The sequence below is a fragment of the Callithrix jacchus genome, chromosome 16, assembly GCF_049354715.1.
Source record: "Callithrix jacchus isolate 240 chromosome 16, calJac240_pri, whole genome shotgun sequence".
In the NCBI taxonomy this organism is placed as follows: Eukaryota; Metazoa; Chordata; class Mammalia; order Primates; family Cebidae; genus Callithrix; species Callithrix jacchus.
Window position 1 is genome coordinate 33167822 of NC_133517.1, and position 18030 is coordinate 33185851.

General features: G+C 46.9%; 1 long non-coding RNA gene across 1 annotated transcript; it reads left to right on the forward strand.

The window, feature by feature from the left end:
• Nucleotides 1-423: 423 nt before the first annotated feature.
• Nucleotides 424-15722, forward strand: LOC118148577 (uncharacterized). Its single transcript, XR_004735438.3, has 4 exons — nucleotides 424-563; nucleotides 789-918; nucleotides 10798-10898; nucleotides 15569-15722. It is a non-coding gene; the product is annotated as an uncharacterized LOC118148577 (long non-coding RNA).
• The last annotated feature ends 2308 nt before the right edge of the window (nucleotides 15723-18030 follow it).

Genomic DNA, 18030 nt, shown 5'->3' on the forward strand with positions numbered 1-18030 from the left:
GTCTGAAAAGGCTGCATAACCCATGCTTCCAACTGCATGACATCTGGAAAAGTCAAAACTATGGAGACAATAAAAAGATCAGTGGCTGCCAGAGGTTAGGGAGGAAGAAGGGACGAATAGGCAGAGGTTTGGAAGGTTTTTAGGGCAGTGAAACTATTCTATATGCTACTGTAATCATACTTGTGCATCATACTTGTGCAAACCCATAGAGTGTATAACACCAACAGTGAACCGTAATGTAAACTCTGGACTCTGGGTGATAATGGTGTGTCAATGTCAGTCTATTGATTCTAACAAATGTGCCATGGTGATGTGCACACATTCTAACAAATGTGCCACATTCTAACAAATGTGCCATGGTGATGTGCACACATTCTAACAAATGTGCCACATTCTAACAAATGTGCCATGGTGATACACATCATACTTGTGCAAACCCATAGAGTGTATAACACCAACAGTGAACCGTAATGTAAACTTTGGACTCTGGGTGATAATGGTGTGTCAATGTCAGTCTATTGATTCTAACAAATGTGCCATGGTGATGGGAATGTCTGACGGAGGTAGGGTGTATGTGGAATTCTTTGTACTTTTCACTTAATTTTACTGAGAACCTGAAACTACTCTAAAAGTATTCTATTTAAAAGGAAAAAAATTTAGAACTAGATAGTGTTAATGGTTGCATAACATTGCAAATGTACTAAATGCTAACATAACAAAACACATATTTTAAAACGGTTAATTTCATGTGAATTCTGCCTGTGTTTTTTGTTTGTTTGTTTTTTTAGAAAATGGGCATACACTAAAAACAAAACATATAGTGATCATCCTAACTTCTGACTGACCACCCTGGTTCATTGCTGGGACTCACATGAGACCAGGCCGTCCTGAAAAGTGTGACCTGGCCGGCCAGAAAAGGTGAGGCCCCACCTGGGAAAGGATCCATGCCTAAGGGAGGAGAAGGGAAGGCAGGTTTGATCCAGTGGTCATGAGGAGGGCGATTCAAAGAATGAATCAGTTTCTAACGCCCATGTGTCCCAGGTGTAAGTGCATGTCTCTTTGTCCTCTTGGTCTTTGTCACCCTTGCTTTAAGTCACTGTGCCCTGACAGCGGATGTCCTGTATGCTCCCAGATAATGCCGGAGTCCAAGGCATGGGCTGTTTGCACAGCATGGCAGGTGCCTCTCACCACTTCCAGCTAACCCTGCCCTGGTTGCCCTCCCTATACCTCTACCACCTGTCTACTACCTCCACGCCACGCCAGCTGCTTCCCAGGGCAGGTTCACGAAGCTTTGCCAGAGGCTTTGGTAACAATGGAATGACACCACTCAACAAGGATGCAGCTGCGCATTAGCCCTCACCTTCCTAAAGTTCTGGGGCAAATCTACCCAACTCAGGTTCCCAGCAGAGGCCTTCCCCTAAGCCTCGTCCATCACCATGCCGTTGGTTCTCTTCCCTCAGAACATACAGCAGTGCTGCTCAAAGGGAGGTCTCCAAACCATCAGCATCGGAAATTTCTTTAAATGCGGATGTGCAGATCCTTCCCCAGGGCTACTGAACGAGAATCTCTGAGTTGGGAGCATTTTAACCGGCATTTTTCTTAATTCCTCAGGTGACCAATGTTTCCCCACAGTCGGGGGTTTCAGGGGCTGTGCTGTGAGGTGGGTTCTATCTCCCACCCTCCTCTTCACAGCCTTCTCACTGGAGAGTAGATAGCACCAGGCATCAAAGGGGCCCAAGAATTGTTTTCCAGGCACATTCCATTGTCAAAACACAAGCTCCTTGTGTCAGAATCCCTTTTAAGAAGATTCGCTTTGTAGAATGGCTTTTGAGCAGGTCATGAAGGAAGACATTTGTATCTCTAAGGAGTTGTCATCCTCATTTTTACTTTAATTTCAATTTTGTGAAACATGATATTTTGGATGTATCTTAACACAGCTTAATCCATTACATCCCAAGAGACACTCTTGCAATTTGTCCTTTTAAAAATGTATCATAGGAAGGAAGGAAGAGGCAGGGAGGCAGGGTGCACAGCGGCAAGCTCCCCCACTCCCGCCGCACTTCTTAGATGCAACTCTGCTGGACTTTGGCTCAAGGTCAACTTGGCTTTCAAAATTGATGGTGTTGCCTGAACTTTTTCCATAGTCTCTCTCTGTATCTCCTCCTTCCCTCATTTTCCTTCCCCAGGTTTTACTATAGAGTAAAATGGTAAAAACATAAAAGGTAAGAATACAAAAGAGAGAGCAAAGAGAGGATTTTACACATTGGCTTGAAGTTCATGTTACCCATGGTTTGGAATTGTTATCTAGTTACCAAAAGCTTCTGGCTTGGACACCAAGAAAATTCGTTTGACACTAAAAAGTTAAAAATGCCAGATGCAATCCAGTGTTTAGACAGGCCTGGCAGATGAAACATTCCAGAGCTGGGAAATGGTACAAGAAAAAAACCCACTCAAAATCCACAGGCCTCTGCATTTATGCTTTTCACCCTAACCCTCCTTTCTCCCATTGTCAATTAATGGCTTATGGATTGGCAATCCACCTGTGTGCTGCCGAGCATCCCTTTCTCTGTCACTAATGATTAATTGCTTCTTTATTAGTGGCAGTTCTACAGTTCTATAAAGCCAAAAAATAAAAAACTCTGGGCCCTGCTTTAATAAAGGAGGAGGGGAATGAAGATCTAGTCCCTGTGCTTTTCTACATATAGAAAAGCCTAGATGAGAAAACATGGCCCTTTGTAAATACGTATTTATTTGTATGTCTCCCCTGCTGAACCTGTGTTACACCACAGAGCAAAGTTTGATTGAGGAGGCCTGAGGTGAGTCCAAGAATGTGGATTTCTAACAACTTCCCACGTGATTCTGCTGGTCTGGAAACTCCACTTTGACAACCACAGGTCAACGCAATGAGTCTTTCAACCCTAGCTGCACATAAGAAGCACCTGTGGTGCTTTTGAAAACTTAATGTTGGGGCCCATCTCAGAAGAATAGGTCATTTTGAAGTCACATGAGCACTTCAGAATACCTCTAGGTCTGTGGCTGTCCATCTTGGCTGCACATTTGATTACCTGGGGGGGATTTTAAAATCCTGATGGCCAGGCTTCCTCCCCACACCTCAACCCCATTCTCAGACATGACTCGTTTTCAAAGCTCCCCGGGTGATGTGAATACGCAGCTGGCCACACGGAGAACTGGAATTCCAGAACTTTATCGCTGAGCAGCTGCCACAGCTCAGTGTGTGGGTTTCAGAGTCACCCTGAGCAACCTCAGGAACAGTTTCTTTTCTGTTAAGTGGGTTTTAAAATAGAGGCTCCAAACCCACGTATGTTGAAGCTGCAGGGTTTGGGTGGCGTTTTAACCTCCATGTAGGCACAGAGGATCATTACCAACTCCTTCAAGGTCAGGGAAGCAACCACTATGAAGCCTGACTCTTGTTCCTTCCTTCCTCTGGAGGTGGAAGCAGAGGGTGACATTTTTTTTTCTTTTTTTGAGACAGAGTCTTGCTCTAGTTGCCTAAGCTAGAGTGCAATGGCACGATCTCAGCTCACCGCAACCTCCACCTCCTGGGTTCAAGTGATTCTCCTGCCTCCCACCTCACCCAACTAATTTTGTATTTTTAGTAGAGACATGATTTCCCCATGTTAATCAGGCTGGTCTCGAGCTCCTAACCTCAGGTGATCCACCCACCTCCGCCTCCCAAAGTGCTGGGATTACAGGCTTGAGTCACCACACCCAGCGAGAGGGTGACATTTTAAATAGGGTCGATTGCAGAGCCTCACTGGGAGGGTGATATTTGAGGGACATGGGACAAGATGTGAAGGAATGTGTTGGTGGTGATTAATGCAAGGTTAATCTGGCCCCACTCGGTGTGACTGCAAGCTGAGAGAGGAGGATTAGACCCGCAATCGTCTCAAGAAGCACCTAGGGAGAATGGTCTGGGAAGGCCTGCTAGGATGCTCAGGACAGCCGGGGCATTCAGGTACCTGGGGTGCTTCAGGACAAGGCAGGAGAGGACTCACTAGGGACCCAGGGAAGCTTGGAAAACACCATTCGACTGAGATCTGGTTGCTAAATGTGGCTTTTTTGATGAAGGACCCAAAGGACACACTTTTGGCTGAGTGCAGTGGCTCAAACCTGTAATCCTAGCACTTGGGAGGCCAAGGCCAGTGGATCACCTGAGGTCAGGAGTTCAAGACCAGCCTGTCTTGAACATGATGAAACCCCATCTCTACTAAAAATACAAAAAAAAAAAAAAAAAAAAAAAAAAAAGCTGGGAGTGGTGGCAGGTGCCCGTAATCTCAGGTATTTTGGGGGCTGAGGCAGGAGAATCGTTTGAACCTGGGAGGCGGAGGTTGCAGTGAGCCAAAGTCACACCATTGCCCTCCAGCCTGGGCAACAAGAGGGAAACTCCATCTCAAAAAAAAGAAAAGAAAAGAAAATACAAAGGACACACCTTCCTTTCAAAATGGGTGCTTTACAGCAATCCCATTATGGGGTATTACCCAAAGGATGATAAATCATTCTGTTATAAAGACACATGCACATGTTTCCTTACTGCAGCACTGTTCACAATAGCAAAGACTAGGAACAACCAAAATGCCCTTCAGTGATAGGCTGGATAAAGCAAATGTGGCACATATACACCATGGAATGCTATGCAGCCTTAAAAAAGATGAGTTCATGTCCTTTGTAGGAACAACAACAAAAAAGCTGGAAACCATCATTCTCAGCAAACTGACACAAGAACAGAAATCCAAACACCACATGTTCTCACTCATAAGTGGGCGTTAAACAATGAGAACACATACACTTGGACACAGGGAGGGGAACATCACACACCGGGGCCTGTGGGGGGAGGTTGGGGGCTGGGGAGGGATAGCAGGGTGTGGGGGACTAGGGGAGGGATAGAATTAGGAGAAATACCTAAAGTAGATGACGGTAGGATGAATGCAGCAAACCACCACGACACATGAATACCTATGTAACAAACCTGCATGTTCTGCACATAAACCCCAGAACTTAAAGTGTAATAATAAAATAAAGTAAAATAACGTGTGGTTTAGACTAAGCCACTTTAGGGAAGAATTATTGAGCACATGGCCCTTTAAACCTGAGACATGAAAGATCATCTGGTGTTCTTTTCAAACAATGTTTCAAAGAGCTCTGGGGCTCCCAAACTTTCTTTAGGGGATCTGGTAGGAGACAAAGTGGGAGGCAAGAACTGTGGTGGAGCCCAGGAGTGGGCTGGGGGACTTCAGCCCCCCATGGACAGGAAGTCTGGTGAGCAGTGTATTTGCCTTGCAGCACCGAGACAATCCAGAGCACAGGCTGCCTGCTCACTCCTGCCGCTCACTCTTCTAAGTACTTTGCATGTTTGAGTCCACTTAATACTCAGCAACCCTGTGAGATAATTCTATGACCTATTACTATGCATAATAAGGAAAGAAGCCAGGGAGGCCAAAAACTAGTCTCAGACCACAGAGCTGTAAGTGGCTGAGTGGGGACTCACACTCTGCAGCCTGGTTCCAGACACCATGCTCCACCACCACGCTGACCCCGATCTGTACTGCTGTGCCCACCGTACCGTCCCAGTAGCTGCCTGTAAGCCTTTTAGCATCCCCTTGGCCACACAAGAGAGACTCAAGGCTTCCTCATCTACAGTTCAACCAGAGTTCCTCCAAGTTTAGCCCAGCGTGACACGGCCCCTTCTTTTTTTATCTCCAAGTGTCTGCCACTGTCCCTGCCATGACAGATGAGTGGTATGTCTCCTGATTCCATTTGGTGGGGCAGGCAGAGCCATGCAATTCCTTCTCCTCTGGAGCTCTTCCCAAGGTAACTGGTATTGGCAGCATGTGCCTTTCCCAGGTAGCCCGCCTCACAGGTTTTTCCTAAGCCAATCAGGCAGAACTACAATCTAGGGACTCTTTACCGAAAGGGCCAGGTGGGTGGCAGGGTGGACAAGAGGCAGGGCGAAACCTGGCCTTCTCTCTAGCTCAGGTGTTGTCCCAGACTTTGCCATAGAAGGCCCTTCCAACTCCTCTTTGCAAAGAGAAGGCCCCAGCCCCCAGGGTGTCCACCTCCCTCCCCATCTCACTTTTTCTCCAGAAGAGAACCACTCCCCCTTCGCCCTCTTCAAATCTCATCCCGAGCCTTGCTGCCCTACTTCCTGCACTCTTCGTCTTCTGTAAATGGGGAGGATGAAGCCAGGCATGGTGGCTCACACCTATAATCCCAGCACTTTGGAAGCCCAAGGCAGGTGGACCACGAGGTAAAGAGATTGAGACCATCCTGGCCAACATGGTGAAACCTTGTCTCTACTAAAAATATAAAAATTATCTGGATGTGGTGGTGCACACCTGTAGTCCCAGCTACTTGGGAGGCTGAGGCAAGAGAATCGCTTGAACCTGGGATACAAAGGTTGCAGAGAGCTGAGATAGAGCCACTGCACTCCAGCCTGGCAACAGAGCGAGACTCCATCTCAAAAAAAAAAAAAAAAAATGGGAAGGATGAGGTTCTGACCCTTGGTTCTATTCGCTGGCCCTCAAATTGCTTGCATAGAACCTTGGGTTCTCTGAGGGTCTTCTCGGAGTCCGCAGGGAGAGCTGCAGCGGCACCGAGCCCAGTCAAGTGCTGGGCTCCTGGGAGCACTGGGAGCCCCTTGCAGTTCAGCCTCCCAGTAGAAACAGATGTTTTGAGGAGAAGGCTGAGGAGTAACCTTGACAAAAACACACTGCTAGTTTCTATTGGACACCATGCAGCTTCGTACCTAAGGATGCCTTTTCTCCTCTTAGCAGACCTCGCACCATTTGGAATAGCCTTTCTCTCTAAGCCTGGCTGTGGGCCTTGACCCATGGAACCCACTGGGCCCCATAATTACGGTGCTTTCCGACCTGCCCTGAGGCTGTCTGCCTTGTAGGTGAAGTCACACTCACTGTAAATGGACCTTCGTTCCTATCCAGGAGGAATGGCACTAGATTTTGTACTTAAACTTATAAAAAATATTCCAAGTGGGCTGGGTGGGGTGGCTCATGCCTGTAATCCCAGCACTTTGGGAGGCCGAGGCAGATGGATCACCTGAGATTGGGAGTTTGAGAGCAGCCTGACCAACATGGAGAAACCCTGTCTCTACTAAAAATACAAAAAATTAGCCGGGTGTGGTAGCACATGCCTGTAATCTCAGCTACTCGGGAGGCTGAGGGAGGAGAATCACTTGAACCTGGGAGGCAGAGGTTGCGGTGACTGAGATCCTGCCTTTGCACTCCAACCTGGGCAAGAGGTGTGAAACTCCATCTCAAAAAAAAATATTCAAAATTTCTTCTTGATTTAGGTGGTGGGGGGGAGGCACATGCTTTTCATATAGACATACATTTATAGGCATTCCAGGTAAATTTTGGATTTAAAAAAGAAGCCCATGCTTGGCAGCAGGGTGGGGTGGGGTGGGGTGGGGTGGGGTGGGGGGTGGGAAGAATTCTGAAAACAGATATTGAGTCTTTGTACCTCATTTTATATTTGAGGAAACTCAGTCCAAGGAGATGAGATTTCTCTGACATGGCTACTGAGCTCTTCTTTCACAAAAGAAGAATAAGCCGCATGTTTCCCATGAAGCAGTTTTTACAGAGAAAGAATGGGGCTGCAGTTCCTTCTAGAATAATGTGTAGAGTGATGTGCGGGGTCCTGGCCTGTATTTTGTCTCCCTTGGGCATCTCTCTGACTGGCCCTTTCTTTTGCAATAACTTAGATGGAAAGTGTGGCAAGGTAAGACTGAATGATATTATTTCAAGGCTAGAATACTTCTGGACTCAATCCTTCTCCTTGCTGGGCTGTTTCAAGGCCCATGCCTTGGATGTCTGCATTCCTCAAGGCTAAATCTGATCCCCGGGAATGTAGCTGTTTTTCTTCCTAGATTCTGGGCAGTTTGTTTAAGATAAAGAGATGGCAAACAGGCTGAATTTGAACTAAAGGAAAGATTGGAAAGGCAATTGCACAGTCTATGCTTGTACTGGCACAGATGACATCATCCCTGAGGAGAGGGCATCAGGTGTAAGGAGGAGCCTGCCTCCAGACAGCCCCTGGTTACTGCCATTATAAAGAGAAATTCAGCCAGGTGCAGTGGCTCAGACCGCTTCGGGTGGCTAAGGCAGGAGGTTTGCTTGAGACCAGGAGTTCAAGACTAGCTTGGGAAATGTAGCAAGACCCCATCTCTACAAAAACATTAAAAAATTAGATGCACAGAGTGGAGTGCCCCTGTGGTCTCCAGTACTGAGGAGGCTGCGGCAGGAGGATCACTTGGACCCAGGAGTTTGAGGCTGCAGTGAGCTATGATAATGGCACTGCACTCCAGCCTGGGTGACAGAGAGAGACCCTGTCTCAAATAATTAAATAAGAGACATCACCCTTCACTTGTTTTCTTTCCTCCTCTGGGAATGTCCCCATATGACTAATTCTTACCCCAGGGCTGCTGTGAGATTGGGGTGGAATGGAGTGGAGTGAGAAGCAAGAAACAATGGCTAAGAGCCCAAATTCTGAGTCAAAAACAACCTCTACTCCCAAGTGACCTTGTGCTCTCAGCTCTCCATTTTCTCATCTTTATATGAGGGGAGAACAGCATCTCCCCATATCATGATTGTGCCAATGAAATCAGATAATGCAACACTTTCGGAAGAAGTCGTTTGTAGTCTATTTCACTTCCTTGTCTTACTGTGTCTCCTTGGCCCACATGAGCTGGTCACTAATGATCTGCACCTGGCAAATCCAGTGACTGCTCCTCTGTGACAATGATTCTACGTGGCCTGTCTGCAATTCTCAACACAGCTGCAGGCCCTCTCCTCTCCCAGCCTCTGAGACAGCACCTTGCCCTCATTCCCCTTCCTCCTTGGCCCCTCCTTGGCCTTTGATGGCTCCTCATGCTCTCTCTCAGGGCTGTGTGCTTCCTTCCCTCCCTCACATCCTCCCCCAGAGTGATTCTATCCAGTCCCAGGACTTCAGGTGCCATTGGAAGCCAATGATGCCCAAATCTGTATCACCAGCCTTGACCTTCTCCAGGAATTTCACACTGAGGTATCCAACTTCCTATTGGACATTGCCACTTAGGTGCCTAATGGTCATTCCGTATGTCATGTGGCCAGAAAAATACTCTTAATTCTTACTCCCCACCACTCACTCAAAAGAGCCTGCTTCTCAATCTTGCTTTTAGGAGTTATGTTCAATTGTCCTTTCCTTTGCAGCCTCCTTCTGCTCACCTCCTGCTGCCTTCATCTAATCCATGAGCCTGTCTTGTCAACCACATCTTAAACACTTGCCTTGGACCCACCCTCCTCTCTCCATCTCCACTGGTACCACCCAATCCACACCCCTTTCTCTTGTTCCTGGGCTGGTCACTAACCTCCCTGCTTGCCTTCCTGCCCCTGCTGCAGTCATGCTCCTTACCCTGGCAGAATCATGTCCTGACCCCGACCAGGCCCCACATCCATTCTTTCCCTTATCCATTCGACTACAGCCATACTGACCCTCTTACTATTCCTCACACTTGCTAAACTCATTCTCACTTTAGAGCCTTTGCTTGAGAGTCTGGTACACTCTTTGCTCTGACAGGGTTGGCTGCTTCTTATCAAGGTCTCAGCTTGTGTTGCTTTCTCAGAGAGGCTTTCTCTAACCATCCAAAGTCACCGCTGAGTTGTTTGCTATTTAATCATGTTTGCCAGTTCTAATCCGCTGCATAGCGTTTATCACTGATGGTTTTCTCATTTTTTTAAGTTGCCTATTTATCACCACTAGAGCATACACTTCATTAGGATAGGTGCCAAGGAAACAATGGGGGCTGACAGCCATGGATTTTTTCATTTACTGTGGACATATTTATTGAGCATGTACTAGATGCCAGGTACTGAGTGTGTCTCTGAGGACGCAGAGGTAAATGAGCTGGAGCTGCATCCTAAAGTCACAGCGTGGTAGGAGAGGCAGCCCATGAACAGATGTCTTAATCAGCTTGGGCTGCTGTAGCAAAAATACCATAGACTGGGTGGTTTAAACAACAGAAAGTATTTTTTTTAGGGTTCTGGAGGCTGGAAGTCCAAGATCAGAGTGCCTGCACTGTCAGGTTCTGGTGAGGGTCCTCTTCCTGGCTTGCAGACAGCTGCCTTCTTGCTCTGTCCTCATAAAGCAGAGAGAGAGAGGGAGCTCACTAGTGTCCCTTCTTATAAGGGCTAATCCCTTCCCAGGCATCAGAGAGGTATTAAAAAAAAAAAAAAAGGTGGGGGGGGAGCTAATCCCATAGGACCAGGGCTCCACCCTCAATTTCATCTAACCCTAATCACCTCCCAAAAGCCCCATCTCCAAAGACCATCACATTGGGGTTAAGGCTTCACATGTGAATATGTGGGTACACAATTCCATCTGTAGTAACAGATTCATAAGTAAGTGGATGACAAGTGGATGGTCTTCACTCTGGGGAGGAGATCCGCAGCTCCAGGTGACCTAACAGGGAGGATGGTACCTGAACAAGAGGTCTTGAAGCATGCATAGGAGCTTACCAGGTAGTCAGAGATGAGAGAGGGGAAGAATATTCTTGGTGGATAGAATATGTGAAAGGAATAGAGGTTGGAAACAGCATAATCTTCCTTAAAACGCCAGGTCCCACCATCGCCAAAACATGGGTGTGAACTCCTGCGCCTGTGTCATGCTGACTCACTCCCTCTGCCTCAGCAGCATCCTGCACTTCGGTGACATATTTTCTGCTACAAGACTAAAGTCACTAAGATTTGGAGCAGGAAGGACCTTTAATGCACCTTATTCACTTTACAGAGAAGCAAAATTCAACTCAGAGAATCAATAAGGAGTTTCCCGAAGCTGTACTGTTTCCTTCTAGCAGAACCAGGCTCAGGCCCCAGACGTCTGACTCTCAGGCAAGTGCCCCTTCCGATATATCACAATGGATGTCCCGCACATCTCATGCTTATTCCAATATTGCTACTACAGAGAAATGGTGGTAGTGGAGGTCAGCAGTGTTTAATTTTCCCCAGTCCCTGCAACCCCTAAGGCTGTTTATTTTATAAGATATTTAAAGTTACCTCTTATTGAAGAGGAAGAAAGTATTCACTTAGCAAAAACATCCTATCTGTTTGCAATCTGCTTTCTATACCAAATTCCTAGAATGGGTTCAAGGAGCAAAAAAATAGGCGTTGACTGTGCTTTGTAAGCTATGCAAATGCTGCTTCATAATAATAATGACTTTGATATTTATATGATGTCATTGGCACCTGTGATGGTCACAGTGTCGAACAGGCCAGCCTAGCCCACAGCAGTGGGCGGTTGTTGCTGACCAAGAGAGAGCTGAAGAGTAGAAGCACAGAATTCTCTCTTCCTAAATGCCCTCCATTACTGGATAAGCCAAGAGTGACCGAAACAGAGGAGGGTACAGGGAAGGTGATGGGATGCTTTGGAGGAGAGGACACTTAGAAAGTACTTTTTTTTGAAACAGAGTCTCTCTCTGTCACCCAGGCTGGAGTGCAGTGGTGCAATCTCAGTTCACTGTCACTGCTGCCTCCCGAGTTCAAGCAATTCTCCTGCCTCAGCCACCTGAGTAGCTGGGATTATAGGTATGCATCACCATGTCCAGTTAACTTTGTAGTTTTAGTAGAGATGGGTTTTCACAGTGTTGGCCAGGCTGGTCTCGAACTCCTGGCCTTGGCCTCCCAAAGTGCTGGGATTACAGGTGTGAGCCACCACATCCAGCCAGAAAGTACTTATAAAATCTCCCCACCACAGACGGGGAGCTCAGAAGTGTGATATGTTGCCAGGATCCTTGGTCAAGTGACAGAAACCCAAAGCAAGCTAGTTGAAGAGAAAGGGGAGAACTTATTGGTCTACATAAGAGTAAAAATCAAAAGGATTTCCAACTTCAGCCACACCTGAATTGAGACCCAAGTGAGGTGGTTCCAGCTCCCGTCTCAGGCAGGTGGCTTCCAGGAGCCCAGGAGCCACATTTCACCAGATTAGCTACACACCAGCAGAAAACTCCCTGGGATAACCCAGTTTGGCCTGGCTGGGGCCCAGTCCCCAACCCCGAGCTGATTATGTGACAAGTGGGATGGGGACAGTAGTAGGCCCAGAACTCCATGAAATGGGTCTTCCATGGGGAAGAGGGGCTCTGCTAACTTAAGAAGAAGGAAAGGATGGTGGACAGTTAAAACAAAGATATACACCCCATTACTGAAAGATTGAGCTGCATCTGCTTTGGAGGTTTCCCACAGAAGTGATTCCACACTGCACCAGCCTCCAAGGGCGTTCTCAAGTTCTCCTTCCTTGGGGTCACTAGGATTGCACTGAAGGTGCATACTAAAATATTTTTAATTTGGAGAAGAAAGGAAAGTGTAATTTAGAAACTCTTAACCCTACTCTATCCCCTCCCACAAAACACTCGAAGTTAGATAGCAAAGGGCACATACAGTTTTAAATTATTTGCCACTTTACATCATCTACATCATGACTGCATTTCTTTAGCTGGGATGATTGGGAACTGGATGTAACTTCTATGGAGGGAGAAACAGCCACTCAGGCAAATACCTTTCCTGTTAATAAGGTGATGGGCTCCAAAGCAGAGGAATTCTATGAAGTGACACAGTCCATGACTCACAGTGACTCACAGCCCTCCCCGAGTTTGGTACAAATCCCTTCCTGATGCCAGTGGGAGGTGTCCGGGGGTGACTGAATCAATTGGTGTGCGTTACCACGTTATGCCACATCACTTCTTGCTAAGATTTATTTTTGCAGGCTCTCAAATGTCTTTTTTTTGAGACAGTCTTTCTCTGTTGCCCAGGCTGCAGTGCAGTGGCTCAATCTCGGCTCACTGCAACCCTACCTCCTGCATTCAAGGGATTCTCCTGCCTCAGCCTCCCAAATAGCTGGGACTACAGGCCTGTACCAGCACTCCCAGCTAATTGTTTTGTATTTTTTAGTAGAAACAGGGTTTTACCGTGTTAGCCAGGCTGGTCTAGGTCTTCTGACCTCATGATCTGCCTGCCTTGGCCTCCCAAAGTGCTGGGATTACAGGCAGGAGCCACTGCGCCTGGCAGGCTCCTAAACTTTTAAATTGACAACAGGCAACACCTTTAGTATAGGCGTTGTAAGAAAAAAAAATGTGAAGGTTATGAAGGCTGAATGCCGTTCTCTTCTCTGAAATAAAACACAAAGGAAACAGCAGGAAGGAACTGCTTCTCCCTGGTATGACAGGCGCACTTGTTCTGTTCAAAGGGCCTCCATCCACACTCCTTCCTCCCAGAGGTAACGGGTGAGGGTGCCTTAGACATGTTTGCCGTCTGTCAGTGGCTTTCGAGGCTCCCTCTCCTTGGACCCTAGAGTACAAGGTTGCACTCCAGGCTGTCACCGGCAGCTGGGAGCATGCTCACCAAGTTGGGCATTTTCAGATATCTCACATGTGAGATGGTGTCCAAGTCTGATGGAACAGGCCGGGGTCTTTGTGCCCAGGGTTCTACCTCAGAGGGCTAACAGGCCATCTGAACTGACTTTGAAGGCTTCCTGTGGGGTCTACCCCGACGTCGTCCACCTCCCTGCCCAGCTTCTCCGTCACATGGCAGTCATGCTCACAAGCTCACTTGCATTCCACTCACAGCACTCTGTGATGCTACGGCCTTTCTCATGAACACTCATTTATTTACCTTCCAATTTTATTTATTTTTATTTTTTTATTTTTGAGACAGAGTTTTGCTCTGTCATCCAGGGTGGAGTGCAGAGGTGCAATCTATAACCTCCACCTCCCAGATTCAAGTGATTCTCCTGCCTCAGCCTCCCTAGTAGCTGGGATTACAAACACGTGCCACCATGTCTGGCTCATTTTTTGTATTTTTAGTAGAGACAGGGTTTCATCATGTTGGCCAGGCTTATCTCAAACTCCTGACCTCAAGTGATCTGCCCACCTTGGCCTCCCAAAGTGTTGGGATTATAAGTGTGAGCCACTGCGCCCAGCCAACCTTCTGATTTTCATTGCTTAAAACTCTCTGTAGCAACAGAACATGTCACACAGGGTGGAAAATGACTATCCAACTAGAGACACTCGTGGTATGATGAAAGAGGACTAGTCTGTGGGCAGACCACTTTGATTCCTATCCTAGCCCCACCACTTACTGGCTGTGCTGTGTGACCTTGGACAGGTCACTAAACTTCTCTGAGCCTCGGTGTCCTTTTCTATAAAGTATGGCATTAATATGATGATGAAGGTGATATTGGTAACATGTTTAGTACCACGTTCAATAAGTGGTGGCTCATCATCATTAGTGTCATTGTTATTTCCCACTTAGTAAAGGAATAGGATTGTTGAAGGTGGGCAGCAGGAAGAAGTGGCCTCTTCCACTTACTGGTCTTGAGAGAAAACATGCTGGTCCTGATAAAAACAAATTAGCTGCAACAGGCTACTACAAACTTCTTCCCAATTACTTAAAAAGGCATCTGAGGCTGGGAGCAGTGGCTCACGACTATAATCCTAATAATTTGGGAGGCCAAGGTGACAGAATTGCTAGAATCCAGGAGTTTGAGGCCAACCTAGGCAACAGGAGACCCTGTCTCTACAAAACATAAACAAAATTATCTGGGCATGGTGGTGCATGCCTGTGGTCGCAGCTACTCATGAGTCTGAGGTGGGAGAATCACTTGAAGCCAAGAGTTCAAGGCTGCAGTGAGCCAGGATTACACTACTCTAGTCCGGCTATGGTGCCAGAGTGAGATCCTGTCTCAAAAAGAAAAAAAAAGGAGCCAGGCATGGGGGATCACGCCTGTAATCCCAGCACTTTGAGAGGCTGAGGCAGGTGGATCACCTGAGGACAAGAGTTCAACACCAGCCTGACCAACATGGAGAAACTCCTTCTCTATTAAAAATACAAAATTAGCCAGGCATGGTGGCACATGCCTGTAATCCCAGCTACTTGGGAGGCTGAGGCAGGAGTATCACTTTAACATGGGAGGCGGAAGTTGCAGAGAGCCAAGATCATGCCATTGCACCGCAGCTTGGGCAACAAAAGCGAAACTCCGTCTCAAAACAAAACCAAAAAAAAAAAAAGAAAAGCAGAGGAGAGGGGAGGGGAGGATCCCTGACCATGAGCATCACCACTCCACGTTCCTCTGCAAGTGAAACTATTGGGTCCATCTCACCTTGTCCCCCTGCTCTGGCCCTCTCCTTGCCTTCCCCGGTGCCCTCTGGGGTGCCAGGAGAGCCTGAGGAGGAGCAGGTGAAACTTCGTAACCCATGCAGTCTCTTCCATTTGCCCCCAGCGCCCCTCGCTTTTGCTACCTACTAAATTGCTGGCTGGTGAACTCCTCCCCCAGGGCAGGCAGGTAACTGGCATGTTCAGTGGGAAAAACTTAGGCCAGTTGCTGCCCTGGGGGAGCGCAGCCACAGCAGAAGGGAAAATGTTGATGGCACAACTTTTACTTTAATTTGCAGGAGGAAAGTCAAGAGCTTCTTGAATTCTCCTGGTGACCCTGACTGAGCTGGGGGGTGAGAAGAGCAGTCCTGGATGAACTGTGGCCTGGCCACTAGCATCATTGCCATTTTCCTCCACAGGCTCATCAAGGCTACCATTGAGTGGCTGCTGTATCGGTGAAGACAACACAGGGAGAGGATCGCATCAGAGGGGACTTGGCTCTCAGAGTGGTCAAAACATGTTCCTAAACATAAATAACACCATTAAAAGATGCCATCTTCCTGATCTGGGCCATATCTCCATTCCTCATTGCAATGGTTTGAATGCATCCCCTTCAAAATTCAGCTGCTGCCAATGTGATAGTATTCAGAGGTGGGCCTTTTAGAGGTGATTAGGGCATGGGGTCTACTCCCTCCTTAGTGGGATTAAGGCCCTTTTAAAAGAGCCTTCTTGCAGCATTTGGGCAGCTTGCCTTCCGCCTTCCGTGAAGGTATTGTGTGGCTGAGGAAGCTTGGGCATGTTAGCTAACATCTGGAACCTCTCTGTGACTGATGTGCCCAAGCTTTCTTATTTTATTTTTGAGACAGAGTTTTGCTCTTGTTGCCCAGGCTGGAGTGTAATGGCATAATCTTGGCTCACCACAACTCCACCTCCTGGGTTCAAGCAGTTCTCCTGCCTCAGCCTCTAGAATCCCTCTACAGTAGTAGCTGGGATTCACCCCCATGCCCAGCTAATTTTTGTATTTTTAGTAGAGATGGGGTTTCTCCATGTTGGTCAGGCTGATTTTGAACTCCCGACCTCAGGTGATCTGTCCATCTTGGCCTCTCAAAGTGCTAGGACTACAGGCATGAGCCAGTGCACCTGCCTTTTTTTTTTTTTTTTTTTTTTTTTTAGACAGGGGTCTCACTCTGTTGCCCAGGCTGGAGTGTAGTGGTGCAGTCATGACTCACTGCAACCTCCACCTCTCTGGCTCAAGTGATCCTTCCACTCAACCACTCCAGTAGCTGGGACCCCAGGTGTGTGCCACAATGTCTGGCTATTTCTTTATATTTTTGGTAGAGATGGAGTGTCACCATGTTGCCCAGGCTGGTCTTAAACTCCTGAGTTCAAGTGATCTCCCACCTCGGCCTCCCAAAATGCTAGGATTATAGGCATAAGCCACCACACCCAGCACATATTTAAATGGAAATTGGCCAGGCATGGTGGCTCACACTGGTAATCTCAGCACTTTGAGAGGTTGAGGTAGAGAAGGATGACTTAAAACCAGGAGTTTAAGGCCAGCCTGGGCAACACTGCAAGATCCCATCTCTACAAAAAATAAAAACGTAAAAAATTCACCAGGTGTGGTGGCTAGGTTTTAGTCCAAGCTACTCAGGAGAATCACTTGAGCTCAGGAGTTCGAGGCAGCAGTGAGCTACGATGACACCACTGCACTCCAGCCTTGGCAAGAGACTGAGACTCCATCTCTCAGTAAATTGTTTTAAGCAGGAATTATAATAGTGCCTCCCTCAAAGGCCAAATATTTTCTATGTTCATTTTTAAATGTGTAATTATTAATATATAAAACATTTATCCAAATATCAGCTAAAATGATCTTGTAAGATACCAGTTGTCTTCATGCTGTATTTGAGATACACTGATACTACATAAAATAAAGAGAAGGAAGTAAGTGTGCTCAGCACAAGCACCACTGACCTCCATCACACACATACTCACCCGAGCCACAGAGGAAGGCAGCATTATAATCACGTGGCTCCCCAGCATGTTGAGGTCGAATGACCTGGCCCATGGTGGGAAACAGGAGAAAGCTGTGCTGTGTCCAAAAGCCCCAGGGATTTTCCAAGGCGTATGCAGCCCTCTGTCTATCCTAGGCCATCAGGTCCTCTGTGAATGGATTCATTCACAATGACTCTGTCAGAAGTTTAGGCCAAGAATTCCTTTTTGGATAAGATGGATTCTAAGAAATCACCATATTTCCCTAACCACAAGTCTGTGTTTTTATTCAAAGTCCCATCAAATCTTAAAAGCCCTTGGTCAAGCTTTTAAAGCCTTGCCAGTATTGTAAAGATAGGACTTACCAGGCTTCTATTAAGAAAAACCTAAGCAGGAAGAATAAAGGGAAATCTGGAGTCTTGGTCACAGGGGAAAAATACATTGTAGCTTCCAAATGTATGCGTTTTAAAGGTACTAAAGGTGTCAAATGTCATATCGCTACAAGTCAGACAGAATCTAACACTTTTTTCACCTTCCTACATGTACATATGTGTCAATTAAGATATGTATTTTTGAGAACTATTGAAAATACTTTTGAGAAGTTTTGAGCTATTGTTGAAAACTGTTTGAAGCCAGAGACATTGGATAAAAGAATGACAAGAGCATCCTTACCATCAGAGAAAGGTGAGCCCGCCTCCCCTCACCCGTCTGAACACTCCCACAAGTCCAGCGAGTTTTAGTAGACTATTAGGTTCAGATGATTAAGCAGGGGTGGCATCTGAGCTAAATCAGAGACTAAAGGCCAAGGTCTGCACTTTCTAATTCTGTCTCTGTTGGTAACTCCCTGCAGGACTCTGCGTTACCTCACAGAAAAATAGAAATAAAGATT